The following is a 25,211-nucleotide window of genomic DNA, read 5'->3' on the forward strand; positions in this document are numbered from 1 at the left end:
AAGGGGTAGGGGGGATGAGAACACTTTCAAGCTTTTGCAGCACTTGCTGATTCCTCTGGTCCAGGTAAAGAATCCAGCTATTTTGAAGCGGAGGGGAGCTTGGGATGGCTGTCAGAGATAACTTTGGGGTCTGACAGATACAGGGATAACTGTGAAACTGATCTACTGCTTTATTGAAACAAGAAGTGGGTTTTCTCTTAACTGTAGAAAATGTGTTCCCTTTTTTGTTTTATTTGGCTGTATAGGAAACGTGCAAACAAAATGCCACATTCCAGTGTGGTTTGCTTTTCCAGTCATTATTCATATTCTCTTCCTATCTGAAGGGTGTGGAGGCAGCTTTTTAAAAAGCATAACGCCCTGCCCCCGAGGGGTTTAGTGTTTACGTGAGCAATGAGTTCAGAGGTGTGTTTTTTCCTGAACTGGGAATATTCTTTTTAGTAAAAATTGTACCACCTTTCTAATATCCTAAATTCTCTGTAAAGTGGATTTCTTTGTTTTTAAAATACTGGCCATGTAGCTGGGCAGTGGCTGAGCAGATCATTCCAGCATGCATCTTACTGATTTTGATTTAAGTCCAACCACTGGATTTCTGTTTTTGGCAAATTTTATAAGGGGGTCTTTCTACTATGGGGGAGTTACGATGCTTATCAATAGGAAGTACAGATTGTCTTAAAATGTATTTTAGGCCATTTAAAATTGAATATTTTAAAGTCTTGCTGCAAGTTAATCATTTTTCTGCAGGGTAATAGAAAAGCGCTTGTTTAATGAGAATTGTTACAAGCGTGGTAAAGCAAACATTAACTGGAAGTTGTTTCCTTTTACGGCTACCATTGAGAAGAATGTTTGTACTCTTTGGGCAGTTGGACTAAAACAATTGATGCTCTGTCTCTTCCAGTATGGCTTTGGACTCCAGTGGGATGCCTAGCCCTTAAATTCTTTGAATATACTTTAGAACCGCAGTTTTCCTCTGAAGTTCATGGGAGCTTTTCTTTGCTTCCTCAGTTGCTTGGCTGTATTACTCAACAACTGGCCATATGAAGGTTGCCCCTTTGCTCTAAGAAAGAACTCCAGGCTTATCTTAAGATTCAGAGCTGATTTCTTCTTCAGCGTGGTCTACCAGTTGACATTTCCTTCTGCCTCCTCTCTCTTCCTTCTCATACTGGGCAGCTTCAGTAATGAGTGGATGCTTAGCAATTTGTGTCATGCAATCAGGAAAGGGCTGGCAGCTTTGGAGATGCATCCCAACCTCCAGGGCTAGCGAAACTCGCATATATTAGCTGCATGTAATTACCATAATTTGTAGGTCATTTTCACAGATGTGCTGGGTCCCCAGCTGCAACAGATAAATGCGTTGCACTTCTGCGAGACTCGTGGTTTTAAATTGTTAACCCCAAATATGTAAAAGAAAATTAAAATTAAAAATCGGTTGGATCCGAATGGGTTTGGGAAACTGTAAGGCTTTAAACAACCAAGACTTTCTCCCTCCCTGAACCTTTAGCTGGACACCAAAGCTCAGCTAGCTAGATGTCACTAACACTATTTTTGGTGATGGGGTGGATTCTGATGTTCTCTGTCAAATCTACTGGTTGTCCTTATTTTATTTGAAGAAATGTTCTTCTGGAAGACTTATGGGCATGGTGAAAACTCGGTCCTGATGTCCTGTGCTGCTTCCTTTCTGCTTTGTCATGTGACCAGCACCATTCCCAGGCGGCCCTAGACCTGCTCAGTTGGCAGGCATTCATAGCACGTTTGTGATCCCCTTTTCTCCTGAGCACAACCCACCTTCAAATTTCTATCTGTGCTTTACTCATAGCATATATAAGCCACCCTATAACAAAAAGCTCACAGGGAAGCTTATGAGATGAAATCCAGCTTGAAAGTTTGGATAAAAGGATAAAATATGGTGCAGCATAAAGCTTGAAGTGGAGAAGCAAAAGTAGACTAAAGTAGATTTAAGAAGCTGAAGCAGCTTGGGGAACAATGGACAGAAAAATGAAGGCGAATTGCTAAGGTTTGTGGCTGTTGCAGTTTGGGTTTTTTTAAGGACCTGGAAGGGGAGCTGCATGGGATCCCAAGCTGTAACATCATCGAGTTGCTCACCCCTGGTTAAACAATCTCTTGGTTTGAGTTTGGCCAAGCATTTTTTCTCCATCAAGGAATGCCACAGTTTATCCAAACCTAGCCATGTTGAGTAGCTAGTGCTTGAATACCGATTCAGAACAGTGCTTGAATACTGATACCCACTGGAATTCAGCAGGAGTTTAATTCCAGGAATGGAACACCTCAGCCTTCAGGTCCCACTCTGGCAATGTGGGCCTCTCCAGCTGGCCGGGCGCCTTTCCACTAGCCCCGCCCCTTTTCTCTGACCACCAATCGTTGATTTCCTGGCTTAGTGCCTTTCCCTAACCCCCATTCTCAAAGGCTTTCCTACTGGCATTAAGAACTTAAGTCAGAAAATGTTGGCATGTTTGGTCCAGCACACCGCTGGGAGGCAGCCCCCCAAATCTTCTCTGAAATGGATTTTGGGTCTTGAGCTGAAAGAGGTGCTGCACCCGTTTTATAGCTTGCCGGGAGAGAAAGAGTGGTGGGTTGGGGTTGGGGTTGGCGTGCACCCTGCTGAAGCTGGGTTGGTGGGACTGGTAACTGGGTTGGTTACCAGAGGATATGGTTCTTTCCTGGTTGTGTACAGTTTACTCTGAATCTGTCGAACACCAGTTTTAAAAATGACTGTTATGAAACATTAGGATCTGGACCTTGGGAGTGCCCAGCTGAGCTCTGAGGAATGGGATCGCTGCTCGTGCATTCATGATTTGCGCACTGCCTGAGGGAGAAGAGGCGCCCTCGGAATATCCTAACAAAAAAAGAATTGGGTATGTATGCAGGGATTCGGGCTGCCGCAACTACAGGGCCACATGGCTCCATGAGAGACTTGGGGTGCTGGGGAGGAGGACAGATTTGCTCAGCGGTGTGGCGGGTTCAAGCTGTGAAGCACTGCAAGGGGAAGAAGGAGCCGTCCTTCCAGCCCAGAGCGTGGACCAGCTAACCAGCTCACATTCGCTTGGTTCTTGCTGCAAGCTCATCTGCTCTATGGGCCCCTTGCCATGCTAGAAAGTTTTCAGAACATGGTTGGTTGGTGAATTCCCAAGATTTTTTCTAGCGGGCCGCTACTCAACTACTCGGGTGTTACTTGCTGCAAACAGCACCGGGGGGGCGGGGGGGACAGGGAAGGCAGCAGGTGGGGAGAGGCGTAAGTCCCCTCTACCTGCACGGTGCTCCCCACCTTAGGAGCACAGGAGCTACGCTAGGTCAGGGTGGGGGTCCATCTAGCCCATCATCCTGTTCACAGCGGGTACCCTGTGCCTGTGAAAAACATGCAGGTAGGACCTGAGTGTGCAGCAGCACCATCCTCAGGTTTCCCAGCTGCTTGCATCTAGAGACATACTGCTTTTACTGTCTCTGATGCTGTGGAGGTAGCACCAGGCCTGTTTGCCATTGATGGCCTTGAACTCCCAGCCACGGCTGGAGAACACGAAAACACCCCAAACCCTTGGTCACATCTCTAAGCTTGCAACTGCGAACCTGCTTTTATTATGATAACACGTAGTTCCCCCCTGAGAATCTGGGGAGAATTTGGGTTTATATATCTAGGTTATTAGTTTCTTTCCTCTTTGAATGCCTCTTGTACTATTCCCTGATTGGGTCGTGGATTTTCTGAGGTGGAAATCAATTGAGGAAAACCTGAACTGGAACATTTTCATTTTTCATACTTGCAAAAATGTATAAAATGTATGAAGATGTTCATACCCTTACCCTGTGTGGTCAAGTTTTTGGACTGGGGTTGGAGTGGGAATTGTGTTTCAAATGAATTCGAAGTATTACTTTGGAAGGCTTTTTTTCCCCCCCAAATAAATGCACACATTTTAAGAAACAGCATCTCAAGTAGCATAGACTTCCCTTGCATTGTTAAAATTTTAAGAAAAAAAAAACAATTGAAGCATTGGAAACTGCTAGTGTGCTAATTTTAGCGCATCCCAAGAGTTGTCTTTGGAACAAAGTTAATTACGAACTAGTTACTAGCCAATTTGGTGTTGTTGTTTGCTGCTTTTGTGTCTTGATGTACCCAAAGTAGCTTATGATACACTCAAAGCAATAGGCACATCATTACAATAAGTCTACTACCAATTCATTTCACATTATGTAGCAGTTGAAATACTTTGGTTTTAAAGCAGGTTATTTTAATAATACATGAATCAGTTGAAGTGTTGAACTGGGGCTGGGTTCTAATCCCTGTTCTCCATTCACTGGAGATTTAAACTTACTGGGTGACTTTTTTCCAGTTGCTGATTTTCCATTAGTTTGCCTTACAAGATGGTTGTGAAGATAAAATAGAGGTGGGCAGAACCATTTAAGCCTCCTTGTGTTCACACCAGGGGTTGGGAGAAGCAGAATAGGATATTGGAGGTTCATTACCAGATGATTTACCAAGAGCAGTCGCTTGTTTTTATTACTCATTAAAAGCGTACAAGCCAGAATTGGATATGATCAAACTTTCCAGAATGCTTGGGTAACACTCGACAATATAATCGGCAGTCTGTTCTTGCACAGTGCCAAGTCCAGGGAATCGCAGCCAGACTTTTTACAATGTAGTGTTGTGAGCAGAAGCATCGAAACCATCTTTCTTAGGGGTAGCAGCACAGAAGAATCTGCATTAAGGTTGAGTGTTCCCCAAACTCTGAAAAATAAAAAATGGGTATAGCTTTAGAGATGACCAGGTCTCTCACTGGGCTCTTCCCTTTCTTCAGAGGAAAAGAGCATCACATGCATTCCCTTACCTTGTTCTTCAGTAGATGAGCATGAGTTGCAAAGCACAAAGTCATTTTCTTCCCTGAGCTTCTGGTTGCCCAACACTATCCAGCTGCTCTGCAGCAGCTGGCCTCTGCATCCGCTCCCCCTTTTCTGGTGTAGTCTCTATAGATTCCAAAGGAGGTAAGGACGGGTTCACTTAGATACCAAGTTTCTCTGCTGGTGAATTGGAGCTTGCTTGCTGTTTGTTTGTTCAGGGAACTTCTATGCCGCCCCATTTGCCGAAGCTTCCGGGCGGCTCACAAACATAAATAAATAACATCATATCAAACAATATAAATTAACAGTATAAATTAATATACACAGCTTTCGCTGTGTTGTATCCATTTGCTATGTTATTAATCAATTTGACGAAGCAGCTCACTTATATGAAAGGGATGATCGTCAGTGGAAAATTCTCCAAAATGTTTTTCCAATACAGAAAACTCTGTGCCATACCTTGCTGTTGGTAGTAGAGAGAGCCGGGGGGGGGGGGGGGGGGGGGCAGGGCCTCTGAATCTTTGATGTAGCCAGCCTCCTGAAGTCAATAAGTACAAGTGTTTTCGGTCTTCCCTGCTGTAGCTAAGGGCAAGTCCCTGTGGATTTATTGTGTTGAGAGAGCCTGTGGCAATTTTGCTTCAGGTGTGCCGTTCTAATAGTTACAGTCTCCTCGGGCCTCGCAATTGCTTTGCTGAGCTGATTCCTCTTGGCACACTTCCAGGGGGCACTGGTGGGCAGCAGAATCCCACAGGAAGGTACGAAGATGCTGCATACAGAGTCTGACCCCTGGTCCATCTAGCCCAATATTGTTAGCACTGACTGGCAGCAGGTGCGTTCCAAGATCTCAGGCAGGTGCTTTTCTTACCTGGCTTGAGGTGCCAGGAATGAACTTGCAGTAGGGCCTCTGTGATATCAGTCTTATGGTATGTAGCAGTAAGTTTTCTGGTAGTGTTCCCTGTGTGTATATAAAGGCTTCCATATAGCAGCCTATGATGAAAACTCAGCACACGTATTAGGGAAGGATTTGCCCTTGTTTCAAATATGGAGCAAAGCAAGCCTGCAGAAAGAGTCAAAAATGGGTTTATGTGTCCCCAGAGGAGGCTGAGTTGCTCTGGTCATTCTTGGCTTTGTTGTTCAAAAGGGGCCGTGCTTGATCAGCCAAGTGGTCTTTGCGGAAGGAGGTGGTCACTGTTTCCTGCTAACCAACTTGTCAGATGTAATGTCGGCTTTTTCCAGTTGAGAATTTCATCGTGACTCAGGCTTGGTGCTGTATTTCTCAGAGATTGTGATGTAAGAATTTCATCTTTGGTAACTTTCAAATCACAACAGCTACAGTTCAGTGCTCTTTTTTCATCAGTGGATAGAAGTTTATGCTCTTCTTGTCTTCTGCCTAGGCATGTGAACAAACCAATAAGTATATAAGTTGAAAAATAAATGTATCAAATAAGCAGGTATATTTGTTGAAGGAACAGAACTACCAGAACCGCAAGAAATTACTGTGAATGAGTCGATAGCATTGGAGAAATTAATTGGCATGAGGAAAAAAGGTGCAAATATAGTTAACTTCAAATTAAAAGTTGAAGTTTTAAAACCTAATGAAATGATAAGCAGGAAAGCATTTTTCATTTAGCTTTTACTCCCAGTCAGTCTGTCTACATTTGCCAAAGGCTATACCTTTCCCCCTGAGGCTGCTGCAAAGGATGGCATATACCTGTTTTTATTAAATTAAATTAAAATTAAGTCTGAAAATGCAAACTCTTTCTACCCAGCTTCAATTCGTGGAAAGTCCAGTGAGCTTGCAACCTGATTGGGGAAAACAACGTCCATGCCTGTTTGTCTCCTGGCTGCCATGATTCTTATGGACACATGGATGCAGAAGATTCTGTAGTCTTGCTTTGTCTCAAGGATTTGGCTAAAGCAATCGGAGCATCCCTGAACGAAAACCGTGGTGACAGTAACCTCCAAGGTGTGTAGAGATGGCACGGTGTCTTTCTGCCAAGCCCAGCATTGTGCGCAGTGATGGCGAAGGCGCTTACCTTTGTTGCAGGTAGCTTTGCCTGACTTGTTCTCTGCAGAACCTTTGGGATGTAGAACCTTTCTGACTTCAGCGTAACGAAGTGTTTCAGACAGGGCTTGGAGTCCAGCAGCTCCAGATCCCACCAGACTTCACTGGTATGGCTGAAGGTTGTGGAGGAATGAAAAGCGTGGTAATTGGGCAGTATCTGGGCAACCACAGGTAGCCCATCCCATGATACAAGGTGCAGGAACTCAGCAAGCTCTCAGGTGGGGCTCTGAGGCTCGGCTCGGCATGTGGGCCTCAATTTGTGGTGCTTCGTCCAATGCTCCGGACAGGCTGGTGATGATGCTCACGTGTGGCTCCCGCCTCCTCTTGCCTCTTTGTCCAGAAACAGTGTCCTCTACCCCCACCACCTTAGAAAAGAAAGAAAAAGCCCAAGCACCAAACCTGGCAAGTTAGGAGCAGCGGTTTCATCACACGCTCACCTGTTTTAGGTCAAAGGCAGTGTGTGCTTCATGCTTTGTTAGGGACCTTTTGATGTGGCTACAATCCTGTGCTCATCTTTCCAGCCAGGGACCACTGCTTCCTTTGTCGAGCTCTGGAGAAGACGGCTGGGCTTGTAGAAGCACAACATGTGTCCTGCTCACTGTGTGTGTGTGTGTGTGTGTGTGTGTGTGTGTGTGTGTGTGTGCGCGCGCGCGTGCCATGTTGGGCTGGCAATCCTGAGAGTGATGGTCCAGTGCATCCGGAGGGGGCAGATGGAGGAAGGCCCTTGCCCGTTATCGCCACGTCCCATTCGAATAGACCTCTTAGTGACGTGCTTTCCCTGACTGTCTTTGAGCCGGAGCTCTTGCCAGCTGGGGTCCCTGAACATCTTAAAACAGAGGGTGCCGGCGGGTGGTGCATGGCCAGTTTGGGAAGGAAAAGCCCTCAAAATCCCGGTTGCGGAACTGCTAGCTGAGCTTTTGCCTGAGAGTTGCTCTGTGCCTTGAGGGTTGTACAGGGGTATATTGTTCAGCAGGGCGCATGTGCACACACACACGGGTGCCGGAACCGAGAACCAGAGCACAATGCAGGCTAATTGACTACCGGGCTAGATTGAGAGGAGTGGTGTTCAAATCCCACCTCTGCCATGAAGTTAACGCGCAGCCAAATCATGGTTGGGAGGTGGTGCTTCATTTGTAAAATAATGCTCTCAGGGCGGACAAATAAAGTCAGCAGATTATAAAGCACTTTGCAGATTACAAGTGCCTTGGGAATTATTTTATGGTCACAGAAAACTATTCACGTTCTCGTGGGCTTAATATATAGAGCATCAGAAGACAACCTCGTGTCTGAGCTGGAAAAGCCCCTGCCCCGTGCCTGTGCCTTAAAATCTGATGTGGGCACCGGGAAATCTGCCAGGCAAAATGTATGTTCTTGCTTTAATATTGCCTTTTCATTCAAGGCAGTGTAATATTGCCTTGAGTGGAAAGGAAATATTACACTGGCTAGATCTTTTGATGCCCCCCGCCCCCCCCCCAAACTCATTCTCGTGAACTTTGGCTGCAGTTGCAGCTGCAGAGCAAAGTGCTAGGCAGGGCTCTTTGCTGCTGGCTTTCTCACCTTTCATCGCAGGTGGGGTGTTAACCTGTCTTCTGGTAGGTGTCACCTCCCCCCCTTTTTAAGCGCTGGCCTTTAGGTCTTTGTGGCATATCTGCTCCAGTGACAAGCGTTAATTGTGTGCTTACTGGTAGTCTATTCTTCCAGGGATGGCGCAGTAGCTCAAAACAACGGTAATTGCATAGCGACTCATATTAGCATATGTTTTTATCTGGTGCAGAGCCAAGTGCGATTTGCTCTTTTTCAAAAAGCAGGCCGCTGGCAGGGAGGGTGTTTCAGATCAGGCAGTGAACACATTCGGAAAAATCCAATGGAACCACCACATGTTGTCTCAACAGCCAGCGCTGCTTCAGGCCCCAAAGATATTTAAAGAACTCTTAATGTCTGAACTGTGTCAGGTGTAACACCACTGCAGAATTGGAGGCTGTATGTGCAGGAGGGTTGTTTTCGGCTTTCAGAGGACTGTGCAAAGTTGCCTGGGAAAGGCGGATGAGTTTGGATTCCGGTTTGGTGGATTTCGTGCCCATAGTTTCCTTTCCTCAAAGGTTACTTGCCAAGGAAAGGCCCCAGGTGCCTCTGGCATTTGATCCTGGGCTGTGGAGAAAGGCAAGCTCATTGGGGTGATTGGGTTCTAGAGTGCTCAAAAGAAGTGTCAAAAGACTGAGAAGACAGGATAGCAGAGTAGAAGGGTTGGAAAGGGGGAGAGGAGCTGGCCAGAAAGCTTGACGGCAGAACGTTGCTCGCTGGGTGGGGGAGCTCAGTCACAAATGGGTGACTTCCTTTAGTAGGTTCTTGAGTTCGCTGGACTGCCTCTAGGTCCCAGCCCTGGATGAAGCCAGCAGGATGATCAGGAGCTGGTGGGAGGAATTAGCCCATCCAGCCATTGTAGGAAGGAGACGGGGCTGGAGCTGCGGAGTCACATGAAAATCCAGCCAGCAGCCTCCTCTGCACTCTGCACAGAGCGGGCACCCATGCATTGCCCACAGCATGCTGCATGTTTTCTTGTGAAGCGTGCCCAGGCGCACACTGAGAACTGCTGCTTTCCTGCATCCCCAACTCTTAAAAAGTGTTTAAAACTGGCCTGTGTGAGGGACACCCAGTGATGCATCCTTGTGTTGGAAGAGTTGTCCGCCGAGGTGCCTTATGCATACCGCGCTCTGCAAGTGGAGAATATGGTGCCCTGAGAGCTTTGGAGGGCACCACGTGTGTCCCTGCATCAGTGTATAATCTCACACAGGTATGCAGCCTTCCTGGCATCTCAGGTCTAGCACGGCCACACAGCAGTATCAGGGCTTGCAGAGGAGAAATGGGGAGGACCTTGGGCAAGCGTCTGGTCTTGATGGGCCCACCACTTGCTCTCTCTTTCCTCATTCTTCTGATTCGGTTCAGCTCATGGCTCTTTCTCCCCACACTCAGCCGCTTCTCTGTTGTGTTCTGTGGAAACAGTGCAACTGGCCAGAGACTGTACAAATCCACTTATGCAAAACCTCTGGGATATGCATAATTTATTCTGAGCCTGGGATTTGGATTTCCAAGGCATGGGCGGTGGGCCAGCCTTGACACAATGAAAGGGCTTTGGGGTGGGGGGAGAGACCGACCACTGGGTCGACTGGAGAAGTCAGTGGAGACGTGCTCTGTCTGGGAAGGGTCTCGGTGTTTGTGCAGATGAAAAGGAATTATTTAGCTCCTGGAATATTGTGACACAAGGAAAGAGATCCTGTAGTGCAGCTGACGCAGGAGCAAAATAATTGCTATTCCACTGTCCAGATCTACATTTCAAAAGAAATGTTTTGAATTGCTCATATAAAAGGTTGCATGTGGTGGGAGCTGGGTAACACCCTTCCCTCCCTAGAAGCCCTCCAGACATTTGCAACCACAGCTCCTGTTGGATTCCAACAGCATGGCTGGGGATGATAGGAGCTGTAGGCGAAAATGTTTGGGCAGCTCAAGGATGAGGAATCCTGTAGGACCTAATTCCCTTTGCTTCCCTGTCTGCATTCACAGTCTTGGTTGAGAAATTGTCATAACTGAGAGGTCAGCTTCCTCATTCCCTGAACTCATGGCTCAGTGACCATCTCCTCTCCGTGTGTTTTCGGAAGTGGAATCGCTAGAGAACTTGGCTGAAGTACATACTAATGTATCCCATCTTCCTAAGCTTAGAACGGCGCATGTGGATTTCTGTCCTCTCTGATTATTATTTTTTTTAATCATGGCAGTCCTGTGAGGTAGAAGCGCCTGAGAGAGGTGACTTCTCTAATAGCCATGACTATAGTGAGCTCCATGGCTGAGCAGGGATTTCATGAGGTCCTTCAATTCTTTCTGCCAGGGCTGCTGTGCTTAATTGGCTGCATTAATCAGTGCTTAAGGGATTGAAAAAGGTATCCCTGATTCTCATCAGGCTGCAGCTTCTTTCTAAGTGTATTTTTGATGCAAGAGCTTAGCAAGCTGTAGATGGCTAACACCATCTCAAAGGAGGCCTTCCCTTTTTCATAGTGATGTGAGTTTTTTGGACCTTTCTGAATTCGCAAATGTTTTGGGGCGAAAATGGTATGCAGACAAACTGACCCCATTTACATATGGCAATTTGCATTGGACAATTTTCTGGTGTTGTACAGAGTGATCTAACTTCTATATATTCGAGTTGCATTTAAAATGTGACAAGGGTGTTTTCTGAGAGGGCTGCCCAACACTACCAATCAGAAGGTGTCTTACAATAATTCAGCCTTTTTTCCTAATGGAGGAAGACGCAAGTGGTGGGGAAGCACAGGAGAAGACTAATTTAAAGATGGTGAGCACTGTCCCCTACCCAGTTCTGTGAATGAGGCAAGGATGCTGCTGCTGTAGGCGTCTTGTGTGGAAGCTTCCCCCAGCTGAAAAGAAATTGAATTCTGTTAGGTTCTTCTACCCAACACACTAAGTGTTTCACCTGAAATAGTTTAGGGGAAACGTGTGATTTCAGCCTTAATATTATGTAGATTTTTCCTAGACTGTTTGCAAAAAACTTGAAGCTGGAACAAGCAGCTTGTGGCTCATTAGATATTCTTGGAGCACAGGATGGAACATTGATCAGCATTGGCTATTCTGATTAGGGCTGATGGGTGTCCTAGTCTGTCTTGGAGCTAATATGTCCCCCATCCATGGTTATTAGGACAATAGCACCTTGTTTAAATGTAAGGAGAAAAATTGTACTGAAAATAGTTGACTCACTTTAGATTCGCAACCTGGAGAGAACTGTGCATGCCAGGGTGACGTGGATTCCCACCGAGTTCACTTTCACTTTAGTATTCATTAGTTTGATTTTGCACTGAGGCATGTATGCATAGATGCGTTTCAACACAGATGCACGTCGTTCTCGCACAGCCTTGCAAGGGGCAGCCACCCGAAAGACAGTGGTAGCTGTTGCGCTTGCCTAGTATTGTATCTGCAACTGCCTTCTAGTCAGTATCACTAATTTAAATAAGAGATGGACATTTTTCCTTGTGGAGGAGTAAAGCATTGGATGCCCCTCACCTCTGCGCCTATGTGATAATAGAGGCGAAATACCTCTTTCAGGATAATGATTGCCCTGATACAGGCACACACAATCTAAATCACAAGGCATGTTTTCGGGGGTAGCAAATAACACCTGCTGTCTTCCAGGTTTTTCAAGCTACTCTTCTCATAATCCCCAGCCTGCATGCCCAGTGTTCAGAAATCGAACTGCTAGGTTGGTGAAAATTAGCCTTGCTTCAGAGCTTTGTCCTCAGTCTAAGCAAGAACTGACATACCTCCGCTAGTAGAGACTCGACAATCAGTTGCCGCTCCAGGTTTTTGAGAGCCCTTGGGCAAGGCACCCTCGGAGGACCACCTGCTCCCTCCCTCCAGCCGCCTCCAGCTGCTGCCTCTGCCTGCTTGTCCATCGAGGGGAAGCCGGTAGGCGAGTCAGCAGCAGCAGCAGCAGCTACCCCAGTGCTTTCCCACCACCCCTAGTTGCTTCTTGGTTCTCTCCCTGTGAGCCAGAAAGGAAAGAAGGAGCAGGTTGCAATGCTGAAGAGGCAGAAATACAGTGGTGGGCGGGCTCCTGTCCGTGGGCCCTCGATAAGGGGTGGGCCCTCAGCTGCGGCCCAGTCAGGCTGACCTTCTGCACCGTCGCTGCCCTCAGTGATGCCCGCTAGCTGTCCTCCCACCGTGCGACACTCCTGGACTTCCATCCTAGTGGAAGTCCTTGGCAGCATGCTTAGTTGTGTGTTGCTGTTCCTCAGCTTTAATGCCTCAGGGAGACTTCTTTGCTCCGTTCTGATACTCGGGGGGCATTTTGAGTAGGCACGGGATGGACATATTAGGGGAAGCACAGTGGAATTCGGGAAGTTAGCGTTTAACAGCCTTTGCCCTAGACTGGTTCAAAACATGGTTCTTTCTGCAGTGGGTGTTAGTGAGCAGATGGAAGGTCTCTTTTACGAAATCTGAGCTTTCTGTTGCCTTTTCACTTCTGTAAGCTTTGGCTAGGAAGATGGAGCCCTGAGTTAGTGGATAATGACGTCAATATTTAACGTTCTCGGTTCAGCTTCATAGCAAATATATGGGACCACTAGCGGATAGGGAGATGCTTGGATAAAATCTAAACTCTGCACCCAGAAAGATCTGGGTATAAAGCTGAGAGAGTGTCTGTAGAGAGAGCCTATGGCCTCGGACTGCAGCTACCTGCAATGCCAGCTAGCACAGCCAGTGGCTGGTGATGATCTTCCAGCTACACCTGGAAGGCCCCAGCTTCCCCACCTGAAGCAGTCTTCTTCCAGCTGGTACCATGCAGATGTGTTTGGCCATTTTCATCATCTCGGGAATTTCCTTCATTCCATCATCATCCCATGGTGAGAATTCAACAATCTGGAGGGCATCAGCTGGGAAAGCCCGATCTAAAGGCTAAGTAAATCAGCGGTTACCCTTATTTGCACAGCGATTGCATGGCTTATTATGGATTATTTGGGCTTATACGTATTTATTGGATGTTGATTTTATTTATTTATTTTTATTCTTTTATTTTATTAAAACATTTCTCTGCCGCCCCTTGCCGAAGCCTCAGGGTGGCTTACAACACTATAAAATACGATAAAGTACAAAAATAACAATATAAAATTAACAATATAAAATAAATAACAATGTAAAAGAAGTCGCCCTGGCCAGATAAATAAGCAAATATTATTAACAATTAAAATGACGTTTAAATAAAAAGGTCTTCACTTGGCACCGAAACACAAATAACAACGGCGCCAGGCGGACCTCTCTGGGGAGCGCATTCCATAGATTGGGCGCCACCGCAGAGAAAGCCCTCCTCCGAGTACCTACCCTCCTGATTTCTTTCATGGAGGGTTAAGCCGTCCAGAGATGCACAACATAATATGGACGGGATAAAAATACCCAGATAAATAAATGGCTTACTGCTGTATCCTCCATCCTTGAGGATGGAAAGGAACTATTCATGGTTCTGGACCTCCCTCCCTCCAAAACGTGTGTCCCTTAGAAATCAATGCAGAGGTTTGAACTTGGCTCATGAAGTTCTGAGATGGTGTCCTAGTTCCAAAGTAGTCCTCTTCCCTAGCCGGAAAACTAAGCTGTATGGTGGTGGTTCTTTTTTGTGTTACTTGAGGCTCATCATTATGAGCTGACACCTTCCAGGCTTAGTTTCACTCTGTGTTTTGTTCGTCAGACCACACTGGATTTAAGTTGTGTTGTGTAGGAACATCTCCAAACTCTGCAACAGCTCTAAACTTTGTTGGCCATTTTCAGGAACCGGTCAAACAGGTTATGAAAGTTGCTTTCTCTCTGTGCAGGGGCTTTCCCAGCATCTCTTTAGCTCACCCCAGTGCCCACTGCTGTTCAGAGTTCAAGCAGGAAGCCCTCCTTTAGGGAGGTAAGCTTGGACATCTTCATTAGGCTGTATCTGCAGTTTTCACTGCAGGACAGCTCAGCTAGTGAAAAATGGGTTGCTTTAGTTTTTTTCCTGGTAGCACACATGTCTCATGTGGGTTGCACCTTAATGTGCATTTTATTCATTTTAATAGATTTATAAGTGGCTTTTCAAAATCTGATTTTCTGAAGTGCCATACAAAAGTAAGTTTTACTGTATGATAAACAATACTAAAATAAGCAAGAATAATAGCAGTAAAATTAACTAAAATGCATTGTTGTATATGTTCTCTGCCTTGCAGCCTGGGCTGAAACAGAAACACGGGGTATAAATATTTTAAATGTATACACACAGAGAGCACATGGTTTTGGCTGCTTACTCAGAAGTAGACACAGCTATGTTCAACAGTGCGTATTCCAGGCAAATATACATAGGATTGTCACCTCATCATAATTCTGAATTAATTAACCTGCTGTGTTTAAGTTAATAAAGTTAACAAAGCAAACAAGTTTCAGATGGAGCAGAAACTTTTAAAATAAGTTCCTGATGAAACAGGGCTTTTGGTAATCCTTTCAGTCATCTGTAAGTCTGGATTTTTGTTGATTTCTTGTGTTTAGTTTTCCCTGTTTATCTATTCCTAGATGTTTAATAATTTAAAATAAAAGATTGGTGTGAAAAAGCAGCAAGTCTCTCCTTCCTCTTTACAAGAGTTTCTGCCGTCATCTTCCAATTTGATGCTCCATCTGCTCTCGGCAGCTAAATTTGTTCTGTAATTAACATAGCACAATGGGTTGCGAGGGTGTTACACCTCTTACTACCAAATTCAGTCTCCTTTTCTTAAAAGAGAACAATCTGAGGCCTTATGAGAATTCTTCCCTTCCTTCCTTTGTTGTTACAGACTTCGAACTGGTAGAGCAAACTGGTGTCTTCTGTGCATATAATTCAGAACAGTTCCCAATATAAGCCCTTCTTTTCCTTGAATTTAAGTGATATCTAGGTAGTCTCATGTAGGAAATGAGGATAAACATTAGTAGGAACGGTAAATAAAACCATTGAATGGCTTGCTGAAAAATGGACAATACAGCTTGCATAGCCAGTCCGCTTTAATGCTGGTTCTTTGGTTCCAGTTGAGTCACCTGCGCAGATGCTGCTGTGGCCCATTTCGCTTCCCGTTGAGGTTGTGATGGAACAGGGTGCCTGGCCTGGGGAACTGCTCTTTCATTCAGGGAGAGACCCAAAACAGATGGCACCTTCTCTTTCCCAACTTCAAGGTGGTGATGTGTTAGGAATCTGGTTTTGGGGTGGGTGTCAGTTGGATTTCCTCAGCTTGGCGCTCCTGACTTCAGCCTGCTCTCTTTCTGTCCTAAGTCGGCTGAGCATTTTTGTGGCAGGAAATTGAGCCTTGTGCACACACTGTTCTCACACCCCTTTGTGCAAGTGGAGTTCTGCCTTTGCACACGTAACTTGCAGGCTTCGCATGCCAAGAATTACGTACTTCACACAAAGAATTATTTACTTGGTATATTTTTGCACAAGAAAGCCACTCGTGTTCCCAAGTGTTCATGCACTTGATCTTGGTTTGGCTTGGCTCACTTCCTGGCCAGGACCAAGTGGAGGAAAGACCAGATTTCAGCATCAGTTTTGCATCTGTAGCTGAACAGTCTGTAGGAATAGCTGTAGCTCCAGGTAACCTCCCCCAAACATCCTGCCCTTCAATCTGGGCTACAGATTCTGTCATCCTGACTGCTGGCTAAGCTAGTTGGGGTAAACAGTAGTTGTAGCATATCAGGAGGGAAGGGTGCTGCAGACTGATAAACCTGGAGAAGTTTTGGGGTGGGGGTGATTCTGGCTTAACAGTTCTAGGACTCTGACCTTTTTGTATTGGGGTTAAAAACGTGGCAGAGAGAGAGAGAGTCCCCTTATAGCAGCTCCTAATTATTGCAAAGATTTATATATTGCTTTTTGCCAAATTCCAGGCAGCTTATCATTCTATAAAAACGCTGACATCCATAAAACAGAGCAGCAGATATAATGGAGGCACTCCATTATGCAGAGAAAGCACGAGCTAATCGACCAATAAGTAAATCATCCGCAGGCAGAAATCGGCAGAAACGCATAGCGAAACAAACCAAAATTAAATTGCCAAGCTAACCTGACTCCCCACAGCCCAAACGAACAGGGCAGGTTGTGCCTGGTATCTGAAATGCAACAGTGAAGGTGCAGGGCGGATCTCCGAGGGGAAGGCATTCCCTCACTGGGCTGCAGCCACAGAAAATTCTCTCTCGGGTTGCTGGCTGCCTAACCTCCATAGGGAAAAGGCGGCTTATCTCCACTTGCCAGCCTATAAAGTGATCCTTCCAGGACAGGCGCACAAGCAAACCAGCCGTGTGCCGATGGGTGAAGGAGTTTGCTCTCCATTTCAGACTCTCCCCCAGAGAGCAGCTCTTTAATTGAGTTTTTTTTTTTATTTTTTAGAGGAGGAGTCATTCTTCATTTGCAGCAAAACGAGAACTGGGGGCTTTCCTCCACAACTGCAGAAATGGCATGGACAGAGAGGGAGACTTTGGCCTGTTTGCAGTTCCTCCGTTTTATGAGGTCGTTAGATAAACCTTTTTCTCGGTGAGAAAGCTACTGAGCTTTGCAGTGTAGCTTTGCACGCCTAGCCTGAGGAACCATTAGGCACTTAGTTCTTGATATGTAGAGTCGCTTAGAACAGTTTAAGAGCTGGCCCGCTTTTTCTCACTTTCCCCAACTTTGTAGCCTGTCTTTTTGCCTCACGCTCTGTCTCTAGAGTCATATCGAGAGAGTTGAAGGGAGAGTTAACCTTTCCTGGACAAATGTAGACTGTCGCCATGGGGAACACGGAGTCCTCCTTCGACTGTGGGTTGAACTTCCGTGCATGTCTGGATTGGACTTCCTTGCATTTGATCCCAGATCAAATGGTCGTACTGGTGCTCACGGGACCCTGTTATCTGAATCCTTACCAGCTGGTGCGCAGTGCCTCTTTGCCATTTTGATACCAGTGGCAAGCCACAATGTGGAGGAAGTGCCGTGCATTAGTGTCCTTCACCAGGCTCCTCAGTGTGCCGCCATGTTGGCTGGCTGTAGCTCTCCAGGCTTTTCGACAGCAGTCCAAGAGCCCAACTCAAACCAGGGACCTTTGGCACGCCGAGAACCTGCATTGCGGTTGAACTGGAGGTCACAACTCGATTGTCTCTTGGCCCCCAGGACTGGCGATGCAGCACTGACTGGGTTCACGCCAGGACAGACCAGAGTCTGCGCTGAGTGTGACTTGTTGAATTGTGGGTTATGTTGCATGAGTCCAACCCTTGCAACAAATCCTGGTTTGTCAGCATTGAACAGTCCACAGAGGACCCGGGGCTGGTTTGTGGGCTGTGAACTCTGCTTTGTTAGCATGGTCCCTGTGTGTGGCATGGGGCCATATGTTACGTTTTGGATTTATGAGTTGCTATGAATCCTTATCAGCCTTTCTGTACAACAGTGATACAACCAATATCTGGTTGTGCTTTTGGTACAACCAGTGAGTCTCCACAGACCACACAAGACTCAGTAAAGCGCCTGTTCTCAACTTCCTCTGTTGCCTGTGTCTGTTGCCTCTGTGTCAACATTTTACGAATATTGTAAAATATTTGGGGCAGGGATCCAGCTTTTATTCTTAGCTGCTGTGTCCAACTTGCCGCCCACCAGATGGAGTGGACTGCAGCTCTCATCTCACCCAGGAAGCAGGCCGCAATGGGAGTTGTAGTCCAAAGCTTCAAGTTGCGGAAGGCTGCAGGCAAGTGCTCTAATCAAAATGGTAGAGGCTGAGCATCATCTCCCCGCTGTCAATTAAGGATTGTCTACTCTGTGCATGACAGACTTCCTGTATGTTGCTGTCATTATGACTAGCAAAGTAGAGGAGAGCAGCAGAATTTTGGCTTTTCAAAAATTAAGTGTGCTTTAATAAGCAGCCAATAAATGCTCCCCTGTTCCATAAACATCAGCCTTTAAAAATATTTTTAGAAGCATAAACTTCTCCCTCCCCCCCCACGTCCTCTTCTTCCTCCCCACTCCCTTCTAGCCTGTAGCTATTTATGGGTAAATGTCGTCAGGGCTACCATGCAACCTGATTACAGAACAATTTGCAACACAACAGAATCCAAAATAGTATGGGAGGGTTTGCTGTTGTCTGTTAAACAACAGATGTTCAAATTGCGGGCACCTGGAACACGCAGCGTGTTTAAAGGCCAACCTGGGTGGGGCAGAGAGCATAATGCTTTACTGAGAGCCGGTGTGGTGTGGTGGTTCAGAGCATGGGACTGGGACTCAGGCGATCTGGGTTCTAGTCCCCACTCAGCCATGGAGCCAACTGGGTGACTTTGGGCCAGTCACAGACTCTCAGCCCAACCTACCTCACAGGGTTGTTGTGGGGATAAGATGGAGGAGGGGGATGATGTAAGCTGCCTTGAGCCCTTTGTAGGAAAAAGGCAGGATATAAATTGGAAAATCAATCAGTCAATACTGTCGCTTCGTGTGCATGTTGGCTTTCTTGCAGAAACGGTAAAACTGCAGAGTAGCTGTAGACCAGGGGTCTCAAACTCGCGGCCTGCGGGCCAATTGCCAGGATGGGCGGGGCACGGGGGGGGGGACCCTGCGGCCTTCAAAGCGCCGGCGGTGCCCGGGCCGGCCGCGGGGTGAGCGGCCCACCACCACTGCGGTGGGGGAACACTTGCTGCGGCCCAGCCTCACCCAGACTCTCCCTCCAGCGGCCCCCAGGTCAGTTGAGTTTGAGACCCCTGCTGTAGATGGTCTGCTTCCCTGTGGTAAAGTAAGACGGGCTGTTACCTGTCGAACTGGATTTGGACAGCCAGCAGGGCCCTGTGGTGAGCGACTGGGCCGCCAAAGCTCTCCAGTCCTCATCTCGCCCCGACGCTCCCTGGGGACTTTTGGCCAATCGCTGACTCTCAGGCCTGTCCTACGTTTCAAGGCTTCTGTGAGGACAAAATGGAAAGGGGGAATATTTAAGCCTGCTTGGGTTCCTTGCAGGAAGTAAAGTGGGACACTAATAATAATAAATCAGTTACGAATAAAACTGAATTTCAGTTGAGTGACTCTTTCACATGTCACTGTGTGAGTGAAAAGCGAAGGGCACAGTGCCAGGTTTACATGATGCTGCCTCCTTGTAGCCTTGCATCTCTGGGCCATGCCTTGACGTACGAGGGGCAGAGATGCTGTGGAAAGCAAGAGCTTACTCTGAGCTTGCTGATACCAAGGAAAGAATTGTTAGTATGCGAAAATGATGTGGATACATGTATTGTTGGAACTGAGCCATATTTATTTTCAAAACTTGCATACTTCATAGATTCTAGAGCAGTTTGTAGTATGAAAATCCAGTGTAATGCAGTGCCTGCATTCGTATGTAATATGTTTGTATATTCACCATGTCGTGCTGTTTTACCAATGAATTGCTTTGCAGATGGGCAAATAGTTATTTGTTTTCTGTTGTTTTTTTTTTTAGTTTGTTTCTGTTGTGCTTTGTTGGAACTTCAGAATGGTCTCATTTTCAGGCCATTCTTACTGGCCACTTCTGTTTCAGGGCAGGCAGCAGCATGAACAGGGTAGGGATAAGACAGGGGTATGAGTTCAGACATTAGCCATTTTTTAAACAAGTTAAGCTTCTCAACTAGCAACAAACTTTAGCTTCTATTTGTGGTTTGTAGATGGATAGCAAAGCGTGGCTTGTCAGCAGGGATGGAGCAACAAGCCAGATTTCAACCCATAACATAGCTTAGCATTATGTGCAAACCAGGCCCATAAATAATGAGTAAACCGTTTAGGTAGAAGAACAGAACTAAAACAGCTGCTCAGATAGTGGAAGCAAACTATCAGTCAATTTGTTTGCCCCAAAAAATAAAAATAAAAAACCACTGAGAAATTTTTAAAACTTCTGGGAGAATAAGAAAATACTTGATCAGTGCCTGAAAGATGACACAGCACATGCTGGCGGGAAGGGGGAGTTCCACAAGTCCAAAGGGCCTTCTCTTGTTGTCACAGGTAAGGCAGGTGATAGTGTGGGTACCTAGCAAAAGAGCATTGGCTAACCTGAAACACTTCAAGACTCCCTGGGATGTGAGTGTGAGCTTGTTCCGTATCCTCCAGGTACAGCATATCTGTGCGGCCAGGTTGAATTAACGTAGCAGCCATGTTCTTGTGGACAACATTCCTGTGGAGGCAACGGGGAGAGAAAATAGGGATGGGGGATTCTCAGGACCCTCATCAATCCTCAGGATTCTTTGGGGAAATATAGGGCTTTTTAAGAGGGTATAAAATGGGTTAAAACTCCACCGTGGGGCTGGGAAGCCTGCAGTCTTTCAGAAGTTGTTGGAGAACAGCTTCTAACACCCGTGACTGTTGTGAAATGGTCAGGGCAGCTGGAGGGTCCTGGGTCCACAGCATGGATTTTCCTTCAGAGATCTTGCATTCTCCCTTATTATCATTTTGAGAGTTTTAAAAGGAAGCCATCCATCTTGGCGCCTTTGGAGAATTCAGTTCCCTCCTGAGTTGCTGTCAGCAGGCCAGGGGGAATGACTGCGGCAGTTTTCACTTCTCCATCCTCCTTTCGCAAAGTTTTCCCCTAAACGGTCCTTCGGGCCTATCTAGAGATGTCATGGTTCTTTGGACTGGGCTAGGTCTGTAGGGTTCATAGAATTTCTTCAGTCCTGTCCTTCCCACCCACTGAAACAAGCACCCCCACCCCCAAAGCTGCATTTCAGCCAATGCCGTTGTTTCTACAGCTCCTGAACATGGAAGGGGGATAAGTGCTTCACATCTCCCTCCCAGGAGCCTGCGGAAGGGGCCCCCTGAACAATGCTACGTTCCCGGTCACATCCTCCCAGCAGTCATAGCGTTGCTCTCTTTAGATACAACCTGGTGCGTATTTAGACAGGAAAAAGTTCTGGAGCATGCTGGGAGTTGTAGGACTGTCTTTCCCTGTCTAGATAGGCCTAGGTTGCAACCCCAGAGTGGTCGTTTCTGAATGCAGCCAGGACCTATTCATAGCACAGGGGCTGTTTTGCCTCTGCTAACAGACCTTTGTGTAGATTCCTTAAGCCAGGGGTCTCAAACTCAACTGACCTGGGGGCCGCTGGAAGGAGAGTCTGGGTGAGGCTGGGCCGCAGCAAGTATTCCACCACCGCGGTGGTGGTGGGCCGCTCATCCCGCATCGCTCCTGGAGGCCGGCCCGGGCGCCGCCGGCACTTTGGAGGCCGCAGGGCCCCCCCCCCCCCCGTGCCCCGCCCATCCCGGCAATTGGCCCGCGGGCCGCGAGTTTGAGACCCCTGCCTTAAGCACTCATATCTTGGTGATATTCCCTTAGTTTGCCCAGAACCCTCTGTGGGCAACATCTTGGCCATCGTAAAAGCTCTTGGGCAGCAGCAGGGTGTGCTGAGCATTAGCTCTTAAGCATACCTACCTGGTCGGAGTTAATGCTGAGGCGCATCGGTGAAGGGGTGCTTCAGTTTGTGGCTTCACCATGGGCAGCTGGGGGGCCACCGTGTGAGCAGAACGCCAGGCGCGACGGAGCCTTGGTCCGACCCAGCGGGTCTCTGATTTTCTCAAGCTAAAGCCAGGAAGCAGTGACCCCGTTTGAGAGGCCTAGTGGTAGTTAATTACCCTTTCAGCCGATGGCAGAACGCCACTTTGACTCTTGCTTTGTGCCAGCTGCTTCGGCCTTGTAAGTCCTTGGGTTGACACCTCTCAGGAATTCTAACTGGTTGTCCCTGTTTCCACAGCAGTCCATGGAGCAGCCGCGGCCGCCGAGAGGCGCATCGGGCTAAATGGTCGCCTGCTTTTCTGCACTTTGGAGGCTATTGAGTAAGTCATCTTTGTTTCTCTTTGCTTGCTTGTCAATCCAGACTGGGAAACCACTGGGCTGCCAGGTGATGTTGGAAGATGGCTCCTGTTGAATTATGGCTGGGGCTGATGGCAGTCGGCATTGAACAGCAGCTGGACACCACAGGCCTGCTGTGGACTGGACGTGAATGCTGCTTGGGCAGTTTGTACCACACCACTGTTGACAAATCCGTTGTCCCCTTCAGCTGATTTCAGAATACTTCCTTGAGTGCCTGGGGGTTGGTGGAGTGGTGGATTTGTGAGAGAGAACTCAGAAGACATCTGAACAAGATGGACAGCTTGCTCCTTGAGGCACCAGACTTGCAGCAGGTTGGAAGTGCCACCTTTTGAAATAAGCATTGAATGGTGGCAGCTGTTCTAATAGCATTTTCCAACTTTTAATCTGGGCTGTAACGGTGGCCACGGTTGGCTTAGTTGTGAAAGGGAATGGGACACATGCATGGAAGGCAGGTCTATTGTGAGCTGGTAGCTACGGTGCTTAAATGCTGCCTTCACCAACCTGGTGGCGTCCAGATATTTTGAATTTCTGCTCCCATCATCTTCACTCAGCATGGCTGGTGGAAAGGAGGTTTTCGCCCCAAACATCTGGAGACCACTAGCTTGGTTAAAAGGACTTTCCCAAAAGCATCTAACTGACGGCCGTGGGAAACGGGGTGCTGAAGAGATGAATCTTCCTCAGGCGCCAACTGTTTGGTTTGCCATTGCGAGTGCTCGGCTGCATTCTGGAGAGTTGTGCTGTGCAGTCCGCTTCTCCCGCCCAAATGTGAAGCTACGTGGGTGGGTGGCGATCCCTGTCCCCTCCCCACCTCTAAGGCTGGGAGGAAGGTTGGTGGTTCTTGGGCAGTTATGTGGCTGGTCTTCTCCCGTCTGCTGTTTTGTGCTTCCTACCATATTCTGAACTGAAAGCTGCCTGCTCTAACCGGCTGGAGGGTGGCCCGCGTTATTTGGATCCTTTGTGCTCGGTGATAGCCATCAGGACGCAGCTAGTACTTGGCAAGAGAAGCCAGTGGTGGCGGTGTTAGGGTGTTGCCCTACTCTCAAAGGCATTGTTACCCATCGAATTGGATGGGTGAGCAGCTTATATAAGAGTACTTTTGCTTATATATTGCCTTTCTGCTGAGGCAGTACAGATGGGCAGTTGTCCAAGGCTGGCCCTACTAATAATAGTTGCCACCACTTTGGGAGGGTGTGAAGGTTTTCCACTGCTTAGAAGAGTTCCGGCCTACCTCAGTAGATGCAGAGTTTGAATTAGAACTGACAAACCAGGGTTCAAGTCTCCCCCAGCTGGCTCCAGTTCCATTGTAACTGAACTGGGAATTCTTTTCTCCGGTCACATGTGGTCAGTTGGCTGGGACCCTGCTGAGGCCAACGGAGCTGGCTGCATAGCACTTCTCTACTCTCTGTCCTGCTTTCCACACTTCAGAGGTCAGAAGCATCAGCTGCGTCTGCTTCCACTGTGAATTCGCTGTGTGGCAAATCAGGCTTAAGATCCGTTCCTCCATCTGAAGAATCTTTTAAAAAAAAAGTGTTGAGGCACCATAAAACTGAGGAGTGCGATATAAATGAATCATGTTGTGGGAAGGGCTAGGTTTTCTCCAGTTCTGTTACAAAGGGCAGCAATGCTCTTGTGGGCATAATCTCGGCTGTGTTTTGGTGAGAGGTGTTTAATTGTTGTGGGTGACACGGCTGGCAGCTTCCTTCCTGTGCAAAGCTAGGCAATTAGCTTCCCCCTTCCTCCCCCATATTCCATGGAATGAGGGAGTTGCCTGAATTTGCATGTAAGCCGTGCAAATTATGCTCTCCTCGTTTCAAGCCAATTGGCTATTATCCTGCAGTGACTGATTACTCAGAAATGAGTGAGGTGGAATGTTGGACTGTATGCCGCATACTTCAACCTGACTGGGAAACACCAGTGTGGAGAACTGCTCAGCTGTAGAGGCTGGGAGTGGCATCTGCAAAGTAACCGTCCCTCTTTGGGCCCTCTTTCCCAGGGTGGCTGGGGATAATGGGGGTTGCAAGCAATATAGCCGAGTGCTTTTCATCCTCACCAGGTTGCCAGTTTCTCCCCAAGTGGAGGTGGGTCCCATGGAGTGGAAGGTCTGGCTCTCTTGGCTGGCTCTTGTTTTCCTTGCGTTCTGCATAGTCATTGGACTGCAGGTGACGCTTGCTGTGTCAGGCCTTCGGGCATCAACCCCCCACTCTCTGCCATAAGAGCTGCTCCAGCACACGCACATCTCCTCTCTGCCCGCATGCCTTCCCCAGCGTGGCCGTCTGGGTGCCTCACTGGCTCCCTCCCCGCAGGGTGAGACTTCAGAAGCGCCCTGTTGCTGCTGTTCCGCAGTGATTGGTGATCAAGGGTGCGTGTTCTCTCATCTGTCAATGGCTAGCGGCCGCTGATCGCCCCGTTCTCTGTAAATTGAAGCTCAGTCCCCTTTGAAGCCATCCAAGCTCATTTTTTTATTGATTAGGATATTTTTATCCCATCCTGTATCAGTCATCTCTGGATGGCTAACAATATGATAAATACCTAATAAATACAACAATCAGTACCAAGATAAAATACGACTGAGGATGTTAATAAAACCTGATTAAAATATTTAAACTTTCAAATATTGGATAAATAAACTGGTCTTAACCTGGCACTGAAAAGCATATAACATTGGTGCCAGGCGAACCTCTCTGGGAAGCGTATGGTCACCACCCTACCTTTTGGTAGCCAGTTCTAATGTTTAATGGCTGTTTGAATAACCTACTTCCTTTTGGCTTTCCTGTGCCTGGTGTGTGTTCATGTATTCCGGAAACCAGCTGAGGATGATGCTCCATGTGTCTGAGTTGGGTCCTGGTGACCACTGCCCCCGCCTCGTCCACTTTCCTGAAAATCCCAGCCTCATGTGCCAATAGCCAGTAATTTGTTCTAACATTTTCCCACCTGGATATTTTTGGAAGAAACAGAAA

The 25,211-nt window shown here is 47.3% G+C and overlaps 1 protein-coding gene across 6 annotated transcripts in view; it reads left to right on the forward strand.

The window, feature by feature from the left end:
* DCUN1D3 (defective in cullin neddylation 1 domain containing 3) overlaps window positions 1–25,211 on the forward strand; it is a 38,745-nt gene that overhangs the window by 1,968 nt on the left and 11,566 nt on the right. For 3 of the 6 annotated variants that reach the window (XM_044433845.1, XM_044433846.1, XM_044433843.1), the window contains exons 2-3: window positions 2,745–2,870; window positions 22,136–22,217. The gene's annotated coding sequence lies outside the window, so the exon portion shown is untranslated. Of the gene's footprint in view, window positions 1–2,744; window positions 2,871–6,611; window positions 6,809–22,135; window positions 22,218–25,211 lie in introns of all 6 variants that reach the window. The other 3 variants (XM_044433844.1, XM_044433847.1, XM_044433848.1) reach the window with 3 other exon arrangements.

This window comes from Varanus komodoensis, unplaced genomic scaffold (assembly GCF_004798865.1).
Source record: "Varanus komodoensis strain SLA01 unplaced genomic scaffold, ASM479886v1 scaffold26, whole genome shotgun sequence".
In the NCBI taxonomy this organism is placed as follows: domain Eukaryota; kingdom Metazoa; phylum Chordata; class Lepidosauria; order Squamata; family Varanidae; genus Varanus; species Varanus komodoensis.